Consider the following 16,128-nt stretch of genomic DNA (forward strand, 5'->3'; position numbering starts at 1 on the left):
CAATAATTACGTGCTCTAGTTGTTTTACGCACCCTGCTTGCCAAACTGGGAAGTGTATCATTTTTTTGTTTATAAGGATGTCTGGGTTGTTCCAGATGGGTGTCATTTTGCACGGTTTAATCGATGATTTTGATATTTTGAGAAATTCCCACCAGGTTGTTAAAGTGGCGTTTATATTAATACTTTGAAAACAATCCTGTTTTTTAACTGTTTGGCTAATAAATGGTAGATCTGACAGGTTGATCTTTTCACATGACGCATGTTCCAAGTCTAACCATGAGTTGGTTTCTGGATTATTTTTTAACCATTTTAAAATGTATTGTAATCTATTTGCAAGAAAGTATTTGTGGAAGTTAGGTAATTCTAAGCCTCCACAGCTTTTTGCAGATTTTAAAGTTTTTAGACTAATTTTTGCAGGTTTATTGTTCCATAAAAAGCTTGATATGGATGAGTCTAATATTTTGAAGCATTTTAATGGCGGTTGTGTGGGAATCATTGAGAATAGTTAATTAACTTTGGGTAAGATTTTCATTTTAACCATGGCTACCTTGCTCATAAGTGACAGAGGCAGGTTGGTCCAGCGTGTTAGATCGTCCTGTATGCTTTTCAGTAATGGGGTGTGGTTTAGCTGCACCAGTTCTGATAATTTGGGGGGAAAATGAATACTTAAATATTTGATATTTCCTGATTTAACTATTATCGTGAGTCTTTGCTCCGCATTACTGTTCAGTGGTAATAAAACAGACTTATTCCAATTAATGGAGTAGTCTGATATGGAGGAGAATTCATTAATGATTGTTGCTGTTTCATTTACAGAATGTAAATTACTTGAAAACAGTAATATGTCATCTGCATAGAGATTAATTTTATGATGGCTGTGTTTGGTTTTAATTCCTTTAATGCTCTCATTCTGTCTTATTGCTGCAGCTAGAGGCTCAATAAATATAGCAAAAAGAGAAGGAGAGAGTGGGCAACGCTGTCTGGTTCCTCTTCCGAGAAAAAACCTGTTGGAAGTCTGTTTATTAGTTCTAACTGATGCATTAGGGTTGTGATACAATATTTTGATCCAATTGATGAATGATTCTCCAAAACCAAACTTATGGAGGGCAGCAATCAGGAACTTCCAATTTACTATGTCAAAAGCTTTTTCAGCATCCAGCGATAGTATGGTCATTTCCTGGTTTTTAATGGTGGCAAAGTCTATTATATTAACTAGTCTTCGGAGATTGCCATCCGAGTGTCTGCCTTTGATTAATCCAGTTTGGTCGAAGTGAATTATGTGAGGAGTGATTTTTTCTAATCTCTGTGCTAGTGCTTTGCAGATAATTTTTACATCTGCATTGATTAGAGAAATGGGGCGATAGCTTGAAGGACTAGTGGGATCTTTATCTGGTTTTAGAAGAAGGATTATGTTGGCTGAGTTTGTGTTAGGTGGTAGTGATTGGCTTTCATTGATAAATGTGACTGTTTTATAAAACGTTGGTACCAGCTGTTCCCAGAATTCTTCATAAAACTCAGCTGGAAAGCCGTCAGGCCCTGGTGCTTTACCATTAGGCATAAGTAACAGAGCTTCATGAAGTCACTCTCTATTCCTTTGCCACCTGGCCCGTGGGCCGCGGGGACATGACCTCCTGCTCTGTGGGTGGCTCTAGTACACTTGGCAGTGGTTGCTCTAGGCATCTGCCACGGGCTCTCTGATGGGGGTGGGGGAGTTGGTGCTCCCTGCACTCACTACGGCATTCAATGTGATTAAAATCACATCAGGGAAAACACATTTATTCAATTTACCTGCTCATTCCTTTTCTTTGAACACAGGCATGGAGAGAGTTTTATTCGTTTCTTTATTTATTTATTTATTCACTGAATATGAAAATTCATGTAGTCATGTCTACGTGCACGAGGAAACACCAGTCGGAGTGATCTTCAACAAAAAACCTTGCATTAATACTGTAAATTTGTGTAGATATGCTTCAGACTTGTAAACAGTTGTGTGGATGCCATGTGATGGTGGGGTATGTGTGTGTGTACGTATGAGCAACAATGCATATAATTTACGTATGACACTCTTCTTATCCCATGACCTTGTATTATCACCCCTCCCCCTTCCTCTCTCTTTCTGTCTCCCTTCTTTCCATCCTGTTCGAGTGGCTAAAACTCAATAAAGTTCAGCTTCAATTACAAAAGGGCTTTATATTAACACACAGCAAGAGTAACAAAAAAACCCGGGAAAGCAAAACATGTCCAAATAGGCACCCAGCTGCAATCTGTATGTTCATTTGCGGTAAAGGACAAAAAAATAAAAATAAGGAAAATAAACAAACATTGAAAGTCTTTTACATTAAAATACATGAACCTGTCTAATCAATTGAAATATGTTCTGCTGTTTTATGATGTGTGCTACAATGTCTATTCTCGAAGTCATTTACAAGTTAAGTATTAAAACTGTTTTCATGCTGTGATAACATTAGATTCACAGGTAAACAGCTGTCACCTCAGGGGCTTCATTACCTCATTCATCTTGAACTGAGGTTTGTAGAAGCTGCTCTGAAAGGCAGCAGCAAGACATTCAGTGTGATTAGGTAAGGGTTAGCTTAGGAGAGTTGTGTGGGAGTGTAAAGAGAAAAAAAACTGTCAACCAGGGAGAAAGAAGCAAAAAGTAAACTGTGCATCTGCTGACTGTACACCTGCTGAAAATGAGTGAATCTATCATTCTATATCCTTTGGCTTCCATTATTCAAGTTATGCATCAACATGTAACGAAACAGACCACACTGTCATGGCTGCAGCTCCCTGCGGCTGCTAATCACCACTGATTCCCTCCACCTGTGCCTCCGCATATAAAGCTCTGCCTCTGCTCTTCACTCTCTGCCATAATGTTGTCCTACCAGCACAACCTACAGCTAAACTCATCTACCCTGCTGGTTCTGCCTGCTCGTAGTCTGCCTGTCTTCCACCCCATCTGCTCAGCTACCTGTGCTCTCTACGTCACGATGCCAGCTGCCGCCGCTACTGCCTCCTGTTTATCTGCCGCGCCAACATTGTCCCCTGCACCTCAGATTATGTGGAACTGAATTCTGGATTATTGGATATTGAATTTGATGTTTTCTGACTGAGCTCCAGGAACCTGAGTTTTTACTGGTGCTCCATCGAGCGTTTCTCCAACAGAATTCTGTGTGTGGAGTTCACGCCTCCTTCCCTTCGCTGCACTAAAGATTCTGCTCCACCCCTTTCAACTCTCTGCCTCTCTGTCACTATCCAAGTAAGCCCCATCTCTGCATTTATCACTCACTGCCCCAAGTTACATCGTCATCATAACCCTCTCCTGTCTTCCTGCCACCAGAGTTATTGGGCGTTGTTTTCCTGGCTGCTGTTGTTCCTCCAAGCTCAACGTTAATAAATTTGACTTCTTGAACTCCTGAGTTGTCATATTTTGGGTCCCTATAAACAAATTCCAACAGAACGCTCCGACCCTATTGACCCAAAGATAGCCCAAAGATGTTTTAAGTCACAGGTAGAGGGGACTTTTAAGAACTGTGATGCTCGGATGGCTGTATTATCATTTGGAAGGCATGAGACTTGAGGCCCTGAGTTTTTCTCAAGGTACACTTCCCAACATAACTATGCAGCAAGTAAATGATCATAAAAATGCTCCTCCAGAGAAATATGATGGTATTCCCACTCGCTGTAGGACTTTGCAATACCAATGTGAAAACTTTTCCTTACAGCAGTCTGCATTCCCTTCAGAGAGGGTGAAGGTTGCCCATGTAATTTCGTTTCTAGTTGGTCGAGCTGCTCAGTGGGCAACAGCTGAGTGCGCCAGGAGCTCTGGTATCTGTTCCTCCTACAAACCATTTTCAGAAGAAGATCTTTGACCTTGTTAAACCCCATTGGGAGGCTGCATGACACTTGGCCAGAATTAATCAAGGCAAAGAGGCTGTTGATGACTAAATCTTAAGATTTTGGACCATCGCGTGCAACGGTACCGGATTTTCAAGACCAGAAGGCGCACTTAAAAGTCTTAAACTTTCTCTAAAATGTAGAGGGCCTCCTATTAGGCGGTGAGCCTTATGTGTTGTTGTGGGATGTAGAAGAAGAAGGCATTAGAACAGGGGAGGGAAGTGTGGGCGTGAACAGAGCAACAATGTTTACAACATCGCTGAAGCACAGTTTAAACTGCAAGCTACGCGGAGGAACATTGGAACAGCTGCAAGAGAATTCAACATGAATTATTCCATGGTTCACAAGTGGAAGAAGCTGAAAAACGAACTCCGACACGTCAAGAAGACGCAGCTGAGTTTCTGCGGAAAAACGGCGACTCGAGTGATGGATTAATAATCATCTTGGAGAATCTTTTCTGTAGTCACCATTCTACTGAGGGCAGTAATGCTTTCAAAGGAAGCTTTTGCTTTAGTTTTATAAAATGCTGTCATCTTTCCATCCAGGCGAGGAATATGGTGCCGCAGCAACTTCCAGTGGATTACAATGAAAAGCGGTATATCTTCTGCTTATACTCAGTAAAAAGATCACCAACGAACGGCCCACGCCCAAGGGTCTGGTTTTCGACAGCCAACTTACTTCAGGATGTGGAGACCCGAAAACTAGCACCTCGGTTTGTCAGCTCTTTTTCTATCACCAAGGTTGGCCAGAGGCCTTCATCTGCCAAAACCTCTCCGCATCCACCCTATGTTCCATTTCTCCGAGGTCAAGCCGGTGCAGACGTCTCCCTTCGTGCCTTTTGCCGAACCTTCGCCACATCAATGGGGGCCCTGCATACACTGTGCAGCGCCTGATGAGATCTCGCCGCAGTTGACGGCGTCTCCAGTGCTTTGTGGACAGGGAGGGTTACAGGCCAGAGGAGCATTCTTGGGTCTCTGACTGTTTTGTTCTCGATCCGGATCGCATCGCCCAGTTCCACTGGGACCATCCTGATTGGGTGGGGGATTGTCAAGGGTGCAGCTACCTGCTGCTGTTAATCACTTCTGATTCCCTCTACTTTTGCCTCCTCCTATAAAGCTTTCCTTCTGCTCTTTGCTCTCTGCCGGAACATTGCACTACCAGCACAACCTGCTGTTTCTTTCTGTTTGTTCACGCCTCCTTCTTCCCTGCACTGAGGATACTGCTCTACCCCTCTTAACTCTCTTTAGCTCTGCATCATTATCCAAGTAAACCCCGTCTCTGCATTTGTCACTCGCTGCCCCAAGCTATATTTCCATCATTAACCCTCTCTTGTCCTCCTAGCACCAGAGTTATTGGGACAGTGTTGTTCCTGCTCCTGTGGTTCCTCCGAGCTCATCGTTAATAAATCTGATTTCTTACACTCCTGAGTTGTCATATTTGGGGCCTCTGAAAACAAATCCTGACACACACAGTGACTCAGATTGTCCATCCAGCAAATAACAGTAAATCCTAGCTTGCATTACCCACATTGATGAGCAGAAAATAGGATGAACAGCATTAGGAGGAGATAAACCCCCACATCTGAAGGATTATAGTTATTTTGACAAATGCGAGATGCTTTTCAAATAAAAATGTAATTACATAGTAAATATTAAAGTCAGCAAAAGATGAGGTTTTTGGAATTCCAGCACACACAGGATTAAATTGCACAACCTTCTGCTGCTGTTCAGGCGGATGCGAGTTTTTGCTCTGCTGTTAAAACTGATGCAGGTTGTGAGCAGTCTAGTTTTTACTTTGGAAGGACACTGTTATTATACCTCAAATGATAAACATGTCAAATTATAAAAAAAAAAAATCTTGACCTGAATCAGTAAAAAAAAGCCCCGTTAAGGAAATTTACTGTAGTGGCAGAGGAGGACAGTGACACACACTCTACTGAGATACCACACAGCAGTTAATTTTAGTTCTCAAATGGTTATCTTTGGATTGCTAATGAAAACATTCACATAGGTGGTCCCCTTTTGCACTGCAACGAATGTAGGTCAAACTGCAGCTAAATGATTTCCAATTAGATGACAGGCAGCTGCAGTCCGCCAGCATGCCACAGACGAGCACAGGAGACACAAGCTCTCATTGGCATATTAACAACATCCTCAGTCCGAGCTGGGTTGTTGTCTTCTGTCAGCTGGATAATTCACTCAGTGGTCAATACTATGGTTTGAAGAGCACAGACAACCCTCTATTGTCACTGAACTATGCACATGCAAACATAAATACACAAGCTGAGTAATATAAAAACTGCCACAAAAGCACTTTACAAGTTAGTGGCATGAATAAATCAATAAACATGTTGGGGAACACATGAAGCTGAACCTGTAGCTCAGGGGGGAAAAGCTGCTGTCTGCCAGCTGTTAAGTTGATGGTTTGATTTCCAACTCTGACAGCCACTGTGTCCAAAGGGAAGACAATATGACAACATTGGTTAAATCACTTGGAAAAAAAAGCATCTGCTTGGTGACTTACATGTAATCTTACAAGAAAACAATAAAAAACCAGAGTACATTACACCGAGAAGGAAAAAAGGGAAACTTCAACTACGATTTCCCTTTTTAACCATATCTTAATTGAGAAGAATTACTTAAAAAGGCTTAAAAGTTAATGGTTTCTATTCAAACTAAAATGTGTATAAATACATCAAACGCAAATGTAACTTTTTCTAGCCCCGTATTTCTAATTTTTTAAAAATGCGTAATTGATACCCGATTTGGAAAGCCTCACCTTTTTTACTCTGAATTACTCTATAAAATAGAACATAAATTATGATTATGTTGATTTGGACCAACTTAATAAAACCAACGTCCTAAATGAATTTACACAGATTATATTGCCATAAATGGTTTTGAATGAGAGGACTGAATCATGGTCAAATTTGCAGAAATTACCTTTCTACCGAATCACAATGTCCATCAATCAATGCTCAAAACACGCTCTGTCTTGCTCAGGTTTTAGCAAGTTAGGGGCTGTCCCTGCTGTATTAGGGCAGGAGGCGGGGTACATGAAGGTCAGCAATCCATCATGGGACCGCACAGGGGCAAACAAGATGAACAGCCGTCTAACCTCACACAACAAATTCAGAATCACCAATTAACTCGGAATGCAGCGTATTCCTGTGCTGTGAAGCACAATGTAACTGTAATCACTAATTCTGAGCAGTTTTGAGCTGCTTTAGAGGCTACTGTTGTCTATACTACATCAACCTAACTGTTGAAGTAAATACAATCTTACAATATAACTCATACACACACCAGCTCTCCTGTACACATGTAGAGACATCAATGCATGTTTGAGAACAAATCAGCTTAGAAGCTGCAAGCGTAAAGACTCATGAAAATCATGTTTTTGGTGATTTCACATTGTTTTTGTGGCATTTTTGTAATGATGGTGGGCATATACAGTATAAAGAAAATAACCTTAAGATTGCATTTCTGAGTATTTCTTTATTCAAATCCTTATGAATCAGGAACAGATGAAGAAAACACCATTTGAAAAAGCTAGTAGCTGTGACATACAACCGGCGGGCCACAAGCTCCCTGCTCCGCTCCATTCTACTGCATCCACTTTCAGAGAGAGCGTAAACAAATGTGGTGGTGGGCTTACTTCACAGCAACAGCCTCGCCCACACCTCAGAGGTGAATTTCTAATGAACTCCTGCCACTCTGCAGACATGTTCCTAGGAAACAACATTTTTAAGATTTTGGCTTAATATGACATAATTTTAATTCAACGACCACTTGAAATGCTATAAAAATAGCACAAAAGTATTTGGGACTTTAAAGAGGTTTGAAAGTTTAAACTTCGCAAATAAATTGGAAAAAAAAGTATTACCCGGTTTGGACATTATACTGTGGTCATGTAGGGGAAATACAGACATTGGTTTGTGAGTCATTTTGCATCCTTCTGCAAACAAATGAGCCACCTGTGATTTCCAGTAGGTTGTTCTCACCTCACATCGTCTGATAGACAGTTGCTGCTGCACGCCTCCCTCTATGTGCTGAGTCAGTCTCCAGTTTTTTTGCCACAGTATCATCAGTTTCAAATTTGTTTTTCAGTGAGTGATGAAATTTATCTGAGCTTGTGACTCTCTTGCTTGAATTGTAAGAGCTTGCAGGTTGTTCAGAAACTGTTGGTGGAGTCAAACCCACATCAGCAGAATGTTTCCACCTCTGTTTCTCGTTTGATGTTCACTTCAGGCATCATATTAAGTATTCTGCTTCAAGCTTTCTCCCCTCAGGATCACAAGGCTGTGAGGGGGTCTTCTGTCTCTTTTTATTGTCGAGCACAACTGCTGTAATCACACGTGTATGTTTTAGACACCAGGTATGATATTTGAACATTTTTTCATTTTTATGCATTGTTGGAACATGATTACTACGTTGTCTTGATAGCTGCAGTCTTCTGTCAAAATGGTGAAGAAAGCTGAGAAAAAGTAAGGTGAAAATCTTGTTTTATTTGAAACACAGGTCACACAGATATTTCTGTTGATTTGTTTGAGACTGCCTTTCTTGAAAATAATCCCATCTGTCTATTCAATGAATGCAACATTTTGGTTTTGTGTAATTGGAATTTCTCTTTGCTTCTAAATGTTATTTATTCAAACAAGTGCACATTTAAGTTAGGATTTTTTTAGTATTAAAAAATACTATAAGGATTTACAGGGAGGAAACAATGAGTCAGAGTGTAGCTGGGAACTGGATAAGAAACTTGGAACCAAATGAAAATGGGTGTGATAAAAACAGTGGCCTAAATACTCTGCAAAAGCACAAATAGGGCCTGAAAGAGTCGTTTTCTCAGGTATTTTCCTCTTTAAAAATCACTCCATGGTTAACAGTTTCAGAGCTCACAAGAAGAGGATTACTGCAGATGTTTAAGTATGGCTGTTAGCAAGACTTCCTGAATTAAGACTCACAGTTGTCAAACGGAAAACAGGATTATTCTTCAGCAGCTTTTTTAAATCAAGAGATTTGGAGTTTATTTATTTAACATCCAAATTTTACAGATATTTAAATGTGTTTTTGGTCATTAAAAGATTTACATTTTAAGTTAGGTTGAAATGAACAACTTGCCTGTGTGGAGCTTTCGACTCAAAGATGATATGTTGGAGAACATCCAAGCTCTTGGAGCCAGCGACTCACCTCTTAAGAGCTCCAACCCTAACAGTGCACTCCCCCAATAGTCCTTATTAAACCAGCTCTCTCTCTCAGCATGGCTGGCCAAAAAGGCTTTTCTATGCTAAAAGATTAAACTGATTCCAGTTTAATTTACTGCATCTGAAATAAAGCCATTTAGACTTCATCTCACCCACTTTAGCGGGAATGTTTGCATTGTCGGTAAAACTGATTTAGGATGCAATTCATTGTTTTCAGATGTGGGGAATTTGTTTCATGCATAAAGACAGTATGTAAAAGACAGCTGTACTCTCACAGAGAACTTTTCCAGTTATGATACACTGGAAAATAATGTGTTTATTGTTAGTGGATGTTAAGAAAGCTATATTCCAATACTTCCATAGTTTGCATGGAACCCTTCCAAAAGCGTTAAATGCTGAAATTACAGTGAAAACCAGAAATGTAATAAAGAAAAAGTCACTCACTGTGAACTCTAAATTGAAATCATGTGAACAGGATAATGACACAAATAGTTATCTTATTCAAAACCATAAACCATTGTTGTTTTGATTACAGAAACAAGTAAATAGCCATGTTTACATGGGCAAAAGTAATCGGAAAGAATGCCTGTTCGGAAGAAAAATGCGTCATGTAAACACGCCGTTCGGAATACTCTGGCCCGGTCTGACTCGTTCGGATCAAAATTTCTTTCCGATCGAGATAGGTTGGTCATACCGATTGTTTATCTGATCGTTGTTCATATAAACGGTTCATTCCGATCATGTGTCACTACTGCTCTGGTTTACTTCATGCATAGACTGTGTTTTGCTGAGAGAAAGCTTTGCAGCGCATACGGGACCGACCAGCTGCTCTGCGGACGCCCCGTGAAAAGCGCCACTCCGCTCTCGCCCCGCTGGCTCTTCGCCTCTCCGCTATCTTACACCCTCACGAGGGGGATGCCGGGGGAGGAGCGCTTCGTGCCCACTGACATCCGGACCCTGCACCCTAGCTCTGTGTTTGTGCTCGGGTGCCAGTGGACCGAGTGGACCGTGTCTCTCTCTGAGCAGAGCAGCCGGATTTATTAATGTGTGTTTGAGGGGAGGGAGGAGGATGCTTTGAAACGTGTGCGTTTTGTTATGTGTGGGAGACTTGGATGGACTGCGATCCGTCCCGCCGCTTTGGGTTAGCGGCTGCCGGCTACAGGAGAGCCGTGTGTGTCCGAGCAGACCACGGACCGCCAGCTCACACAGCGGCTTGGTCCTGGATTTTGTGTCCATGACCAAACAAGGCTAATGTTAGCCCGTGTTTATAGCCTCTCCTAACTGGCTTCTTCCAGCTCCGTTCTTCCACAAAAAAAGCACTGACCACGCGGATTAAAAATAAAACGATGAGCGTGTTCTTTTTTATTGTTTTTTTGTTAGAATCCTCAAAATAAAAATGACATAAAAAAATCAGATTTCTTTATTACATTTCTTTAATTTTATCAAAGCAATAAAACATAATTCATTGATATTGTAATGAAGTTAAGCTTGCACAACAGAGCAGTCACGTGACGCGTCGTTCTCCGCAGAATGCACTGCAGGGCAAATAAACATTGAATCGTTAATAATGCTCATTATGTATTTGTAATAACTTAGTCAATTTGATAGTAGGCTAATATAGCTAATATAGGTACATATCACATAAGGCTTAAATAGGGCTTTTAATATTTTGCGGCTCCAGACATATTTGTTTTTTGTTTTTATCGTCCAATTTGGCTCTTTCAACATTTTGGGTTGCCGACCCCTGGTCTAGATGACCCAACTCCCAATGTTAAAGTGCCTAGGAGAGCACAAGGCTGTCCAAAACTTTGTGATAGTTTTGGACAGCGGGTGTGGTTTTGTGAATGAAAGGTGGATGTGTTTTTTTAACTTATGTATGGCCTTATCCTAGAACAGTCAGGTTTGTTTGTTCCACCTTTAATGCATTTGATGGAAACACTGGGACTTAAAGATACCATTTCTGGTCATAATGCAGAGAACAGTGGAGCTGAAAGTCAAACACAAGTCAACATGCATTTTTAGTCACTGCGCAGAAAGTCATGCTCTAAAATCTGTTTTCACAAATGGAAAATTTGTGCAATCAGGAATCCCATATTGCCCAAAGATTTACATCAAAGTGCAGTTTTGTTTTACTCTGAAGGGATTTTGGTGTCACAGAGTAATAACAACAGGATGCCACTTCATGAGCCTGTGCCCACCAAGCTGAGAGTCCTAAATACCATGCAATGTTTAACACATTCAACAAAAACAAGTTTTGAGCAAAGCAAAAGCTTTTATTTGTTTCACGACAAGGTATTCTACTTTTATCATCACGTCTTGCTTTGCATTTTGTTGTCTGAATATTTTGTGTTACAAGGAAATACTCTCGCACCATCTGTTCCATCCATGCAGATGCTCAAACCAGCTACAGGATGGAGGAAAATTACTGCATCTGAAAGGGCTGTTGTGATATTTGCAAACAACCAAAAGCCCTGCTTTGCTTTAATACCCATTATTACTGGTCTGTATCATGACTGCAGTCTGTGCTCCCCTGATGAAAGCGCATTCTGGCCTCACAGCAGTTCTACTTTAATCTTCTTGAACTTTGACTGCTTTGTGCTTGAAATAAACATCCATCACACAAAGTCAAAAGCTAAAATAGAGCAAATTTATTTGTATGCAAGATAGACTTTTTTGCAAATTCTTTTGGAGGATGAAGAATTCTGCAGAAAGATATTTCACCATTTTACTTAAAAAAACACACAAAGCATAAGTCAAATTGCATAACAGAAAGGTTTTGCATTAAACTTGTTATAATTACTTCTAATCAACATTGATTGGATGGATACACAGTCCAGAAAACATTTATGAGCACTCACCATTGCAAAGTCTTTTCCAAAATGGATTTAAATTTTGTCCATGCTTCATGTCTCGTTGGAGTCTGAAGGAACATGCTGTTCGTGCAAAGGCCACCCGATGCATTGTTTTGCTGTTTGCAGAAAAAGGGTGCAAAAAATCTGAAGCACACATTCAGTACAGGTCATGAGAACAGCTCATTCCGAAAGTGTGAAATTCAAGTTTCCACCTCTCTCTATGTGATCTCACTTCTGCGTTCATTGTTTCAGTGCACAGTCACTCTTGATTATAGGTGTCGAAAGTTACAAATGTGCGTACGGTTCTTTAACTGCGCAGGACACCCACAATTTCATACAGTGAATGATGGAAAGAAGCTTAAGAGGGCAGATCTGGAGAAACCCGACAAAACATTTGTGTTGCAGTTCTGCCTTACAACAGTTACGGGAGGAAAGCTGCAGATAATCCTCCCCCAGCTGTCAATACAAATACACCACAGAGAGCCTTACTAAAAATTAAAGACCCTGTGATATAGAAATTATACTTTTATTCCTAAACATCTCTGTGGGAAGGATTGCATCCTAAACTGCTGAATGAGAAAGCGCTTTATGCAAGCCGCTGCACGTGACAGTTCAAGATTTTAGAGGGCGGCAGCTAACTGAGGTTTTGGAGAAAAAGGCATCAAGGAGAGAATTTTTTTCTCTTTATGCACTTTGTGTTTTTATCTCAATGTGTACTTGATCAGCAGCATCTGGTCCAAGGAAACCAAGCATCTGCAACTTTTTTTTTGTGTGTGTGCAAAGAAATAAGACAGGAATGTCCTAATCCAAGCATCTGATTGGAAAAAAATACCTTCGCATTATGCAGAAAATGAGGACAAACTCTGTTTCAAGCACTCCAGAAAAATAAGCAAATAGTGGGAAATATAGTAGCATTTGTAATTCATGATTTTTTATGAAGTTCTCTGAAGTGGCCTTTAAAGTTCACATTGTACACATCTCAAATTTTTTGCAATTTAGACCTGCAATAATACTAAACTTTAATCAGTTTTAATCTACGTAGTGCTATGGAGCTTAGCACTGCTTACCAAGAAAACATGTTTACTGTTAAGGTACACCTGTGTTATTTCTGCTTCATATTGTACATGTACTGAAAATAATTATAATGTAATTTTTTCTGCTAATTTGTCTAACTTCTGTTTGTGATAATTGGAAAAGTCTGTCCACAATGAAGTTTTTTTGTCAATGGTTTAAACAGAGACTGCTCAATGTAGACCCCCCCCCTTCACTCAGCTCATTGTGTATGCGGAGCATTTGTAATTCATGATTTTTTATGAAGTTCTCTGAAGTGGCCTTTAAAGTTCTGGTGTTGAGTTAGACAACAGAATGTCAACTAATCTTATCAAAGATGAAAATGTGAGTTGTAACATGTCAGAAAAGGAAGTGTGAGCAATAAATAGCACTGGGGGAGGGGGGGTGAATCACAACAGCTTAGCAAGTCTTCATAAGGCCACATGAAAACTCAACCTTACAATCCAGTTTAAATCAGCTTTATGCAAATCCTCTGTGATCCAAAGACACAAAAATAAATACAATATACACTACTTTGAAGTACTTATTTGTTCAGGTTTTACCTAATAATGGATAAGTTAATGAAAATGAATCATTTTGTTTTTCATTGAAAAATGAAAAACTGAACATGTAATAGTGTTGTTAAGATCCTTAAGGTTTGTGTCATAAACTAATGTTGGCATTTTTCCTCATGTTGTTCTGAGCATTTCATGAGTTTGAGTGTGTTAATGTATTTATATTTTGCTTTAAATAAAAAAATAAAACATAAATCTACTAAAACTCAAATCTTAAATTTCATCTATTTGTATAGTGCCATACAAATAAGTGCATTCCGGTTGAAAACACAAAGCGCTTCACAGAAAAGCAAATAAAATAGTCATAAAATATGAAAATGAATTAAAACAGAAAACACAGGACAATCACACACAGATGGGACTCCTCCCTCATCAAATTCCTCCCTATACCCACCCAGTTCCCCCATTATAACCCTGAACAAAAATGTAAGAACTGCAGGCTAAAGAAACAGTCTGACTCGCTACTGCTGTGCAGAAACAATATAATGGGGATCCATATGTTCCAAGGCCCAGCCCGACCATGGGGGTCATTGCCACAGTGCCCGCCCAACACAGAGCAGCCTAGGGCCCACAGAGCAGCTATTAGACCACAGAGCGGGACCCCAGCCGGCCCATTGAGAACGAGCACCGCAGCATCAGCACTCCCTACAGGCGAAGCTTTTAGTTTCCCAGAACAATGGATCCACAAAGGAAGCACTGGAGTAATAAAAACCATCAGAATATAAATTATAATACAATAAGAATAATAAAATAAAATAATATATAAAAATAATTGTAATTAAAAATACAAAAGGTAAAATGATTAAAACAACCTTAAATATCATGAACATAATAACAACACATAACACAGGCTTTATTCTATATTATTGGCTTAATTTGGAACACACCGGAGCATAAAATGGACACCAGCTTCAGAATCAGCAAAGTGCTTGTAATGTCATAAGCCCTCTCTTCCAAATGGAGCCTTGACTTCCTTTAAAAGAGGACAGAAAATATGTGTGCACTCTTGCTTAAGGCTTTCATCTTGCATATAAATCACTCCAGCTAAAAGTGGGTGTTTGAGCAAAACATACTGCAGGTCTTGGGGCATGACTCTGTGTCACCAGCCAAGTTTCCATTTATGACAGAGCTGTGCCATGACAGCATGATGTAAATTAAGCCAATTACAGATATTCTGAGAGCTGATTTTTTTTCTTGACTGTTACTGAAGCTTCACATCCAACTCCTCTTTTCACTGTCTGTTTTCTGTCTTTCTGTTGTGTCTAGATACCACAGCAGCTGAATCCCCTGGCTGTGTACAGGCATGAGCAGTCAGTTCTGTATCACTGCCATGTCCACCTGTCGCTGCAACACAATGTGGACATTGAGCCGCCCACTCAAGAGCTAGGAGGTCCAGGGCCAACCTTGTGCAACCCTTGACTAATGACTGCCCTTCCCTCTGAGCCTGTGCTGCCTTGCCCCCAGACTCACTCCTACCACCGGTGAACCGAGCACACCGTGAGGCTCTAGTCTCCTAACTGCTGCATTTCTGCTCCACAAACTCAGTGGACTGGTCAAATGAAAAAAAGTGATGTGTGGGTGGGAAATGGGGCTGGTAAAGAAACAAAGGAAACAAATAATCAAAAGCAGAGCATACTGGAACCTGTGTAATGAAAATAAAACTATTTTTCAGTTTAAAAACAAGGGCAAGTAGGTGCAAGAGTATTGATTGGTAAGCATCCGACTTATCTGACCTTAACTGTCCTTAATTAGCAAAACGTGGCTGAACCCTGGAGTCTACTTCTTGGGGAGTATTAAGGATAATAATTTTACTGATTTGTTAATCTTATAAAACACATTTCCTCATCTTCTCATAATCTGAGCAACTATTTGCTGCTCTGGTAATCAAATGCAAAATGCTATAAGTGCAGCAGGGAAACAGCGTGCTGAGCACATGTGCAGCATGTGCTTTTCTGCTGCTTTTTTTTCATCTGCGCTGTCAGTCAGAAAGAAACCTCTGACTGACAGCGCAAAACTCTCAAGCAATGTGCGCTTCAGGATAAATGAACTAAAACTGGAGAAACATTCTGGAAAGAACAGATCTCCATCTACAATGTACAGCCTATTCAAATTTAATGGCCCTAAGTTATGCTTTCATGGTGACTTGATTTGTGATGTTTATCAAATTCATCTAATTGAGCCGCAGAATAAACTTTACAAAAAAAAAAAACGCCAAGAAGCTTCACTGGAACATTTGAATATTAACTTTCCATCCTTTATTCAAAGCACTGTTGTGATTAATGTTTCTTTGTTTGTGTCTTTTTTTTTCATGTTGTGTTGATAAATTGATAACTTGAATTTGCACTTGTAAATCTACTTGTGCGCTTTTTACAAGATGTTACATTATAATAAATGGTCAATAACCTGTGGTAAAAAAAACAGAAACTGCCATTGTTGTTCAGATGAGATAATTGTTTTTTTTTAAACACTTTTGTTCTCCCCTTGTGTTTTCAGGAGTTATCATAATCTATTAAACACACAACAACAAATGTAATGTGTTATGTTTTTG

The 16,128-nt window shown here is 40.0% G+C and overlaps 1 protein-coding gene across 2 annotated transcripts in view; it reads left to right on the top strand.

Annotated features, from left to right (window-relative positions):
* Window positions 1-15,802, top strand: part of LOC101169294 (leucine-rich repeat transmembrane neuronal protein 4) — a 151,092-nt gene extending 135,290 nt beyond the window's left edge. For both annotated transcript variants that reach the window (XM_023958657.1, XM_023958658.1), the window contains one exon: window positions 14,847-15,802. The gene's annotated coding sequence lies outside the window, so the exon portion shown is untranslated. The remainder of the gene's footprint in view (window positions 1-14,846) is intronic.
* Window positions 15,803-16,128: the final 326 nt, after the last annotated feature.

The sequence above is a fragment of the Oryzias latipes genome, chromosome 9 (assembly GCF_002234675.1).
Source record: "Oryzias latipes chromosome 9, ASM223467v1".
Classification (NCBI taxonomy): Eukaryota; Metazoa; Chordata; class Actinopteri; order Beloniformes; family Adrianichthyidae; genus Oryzias; species Oryzias latipes.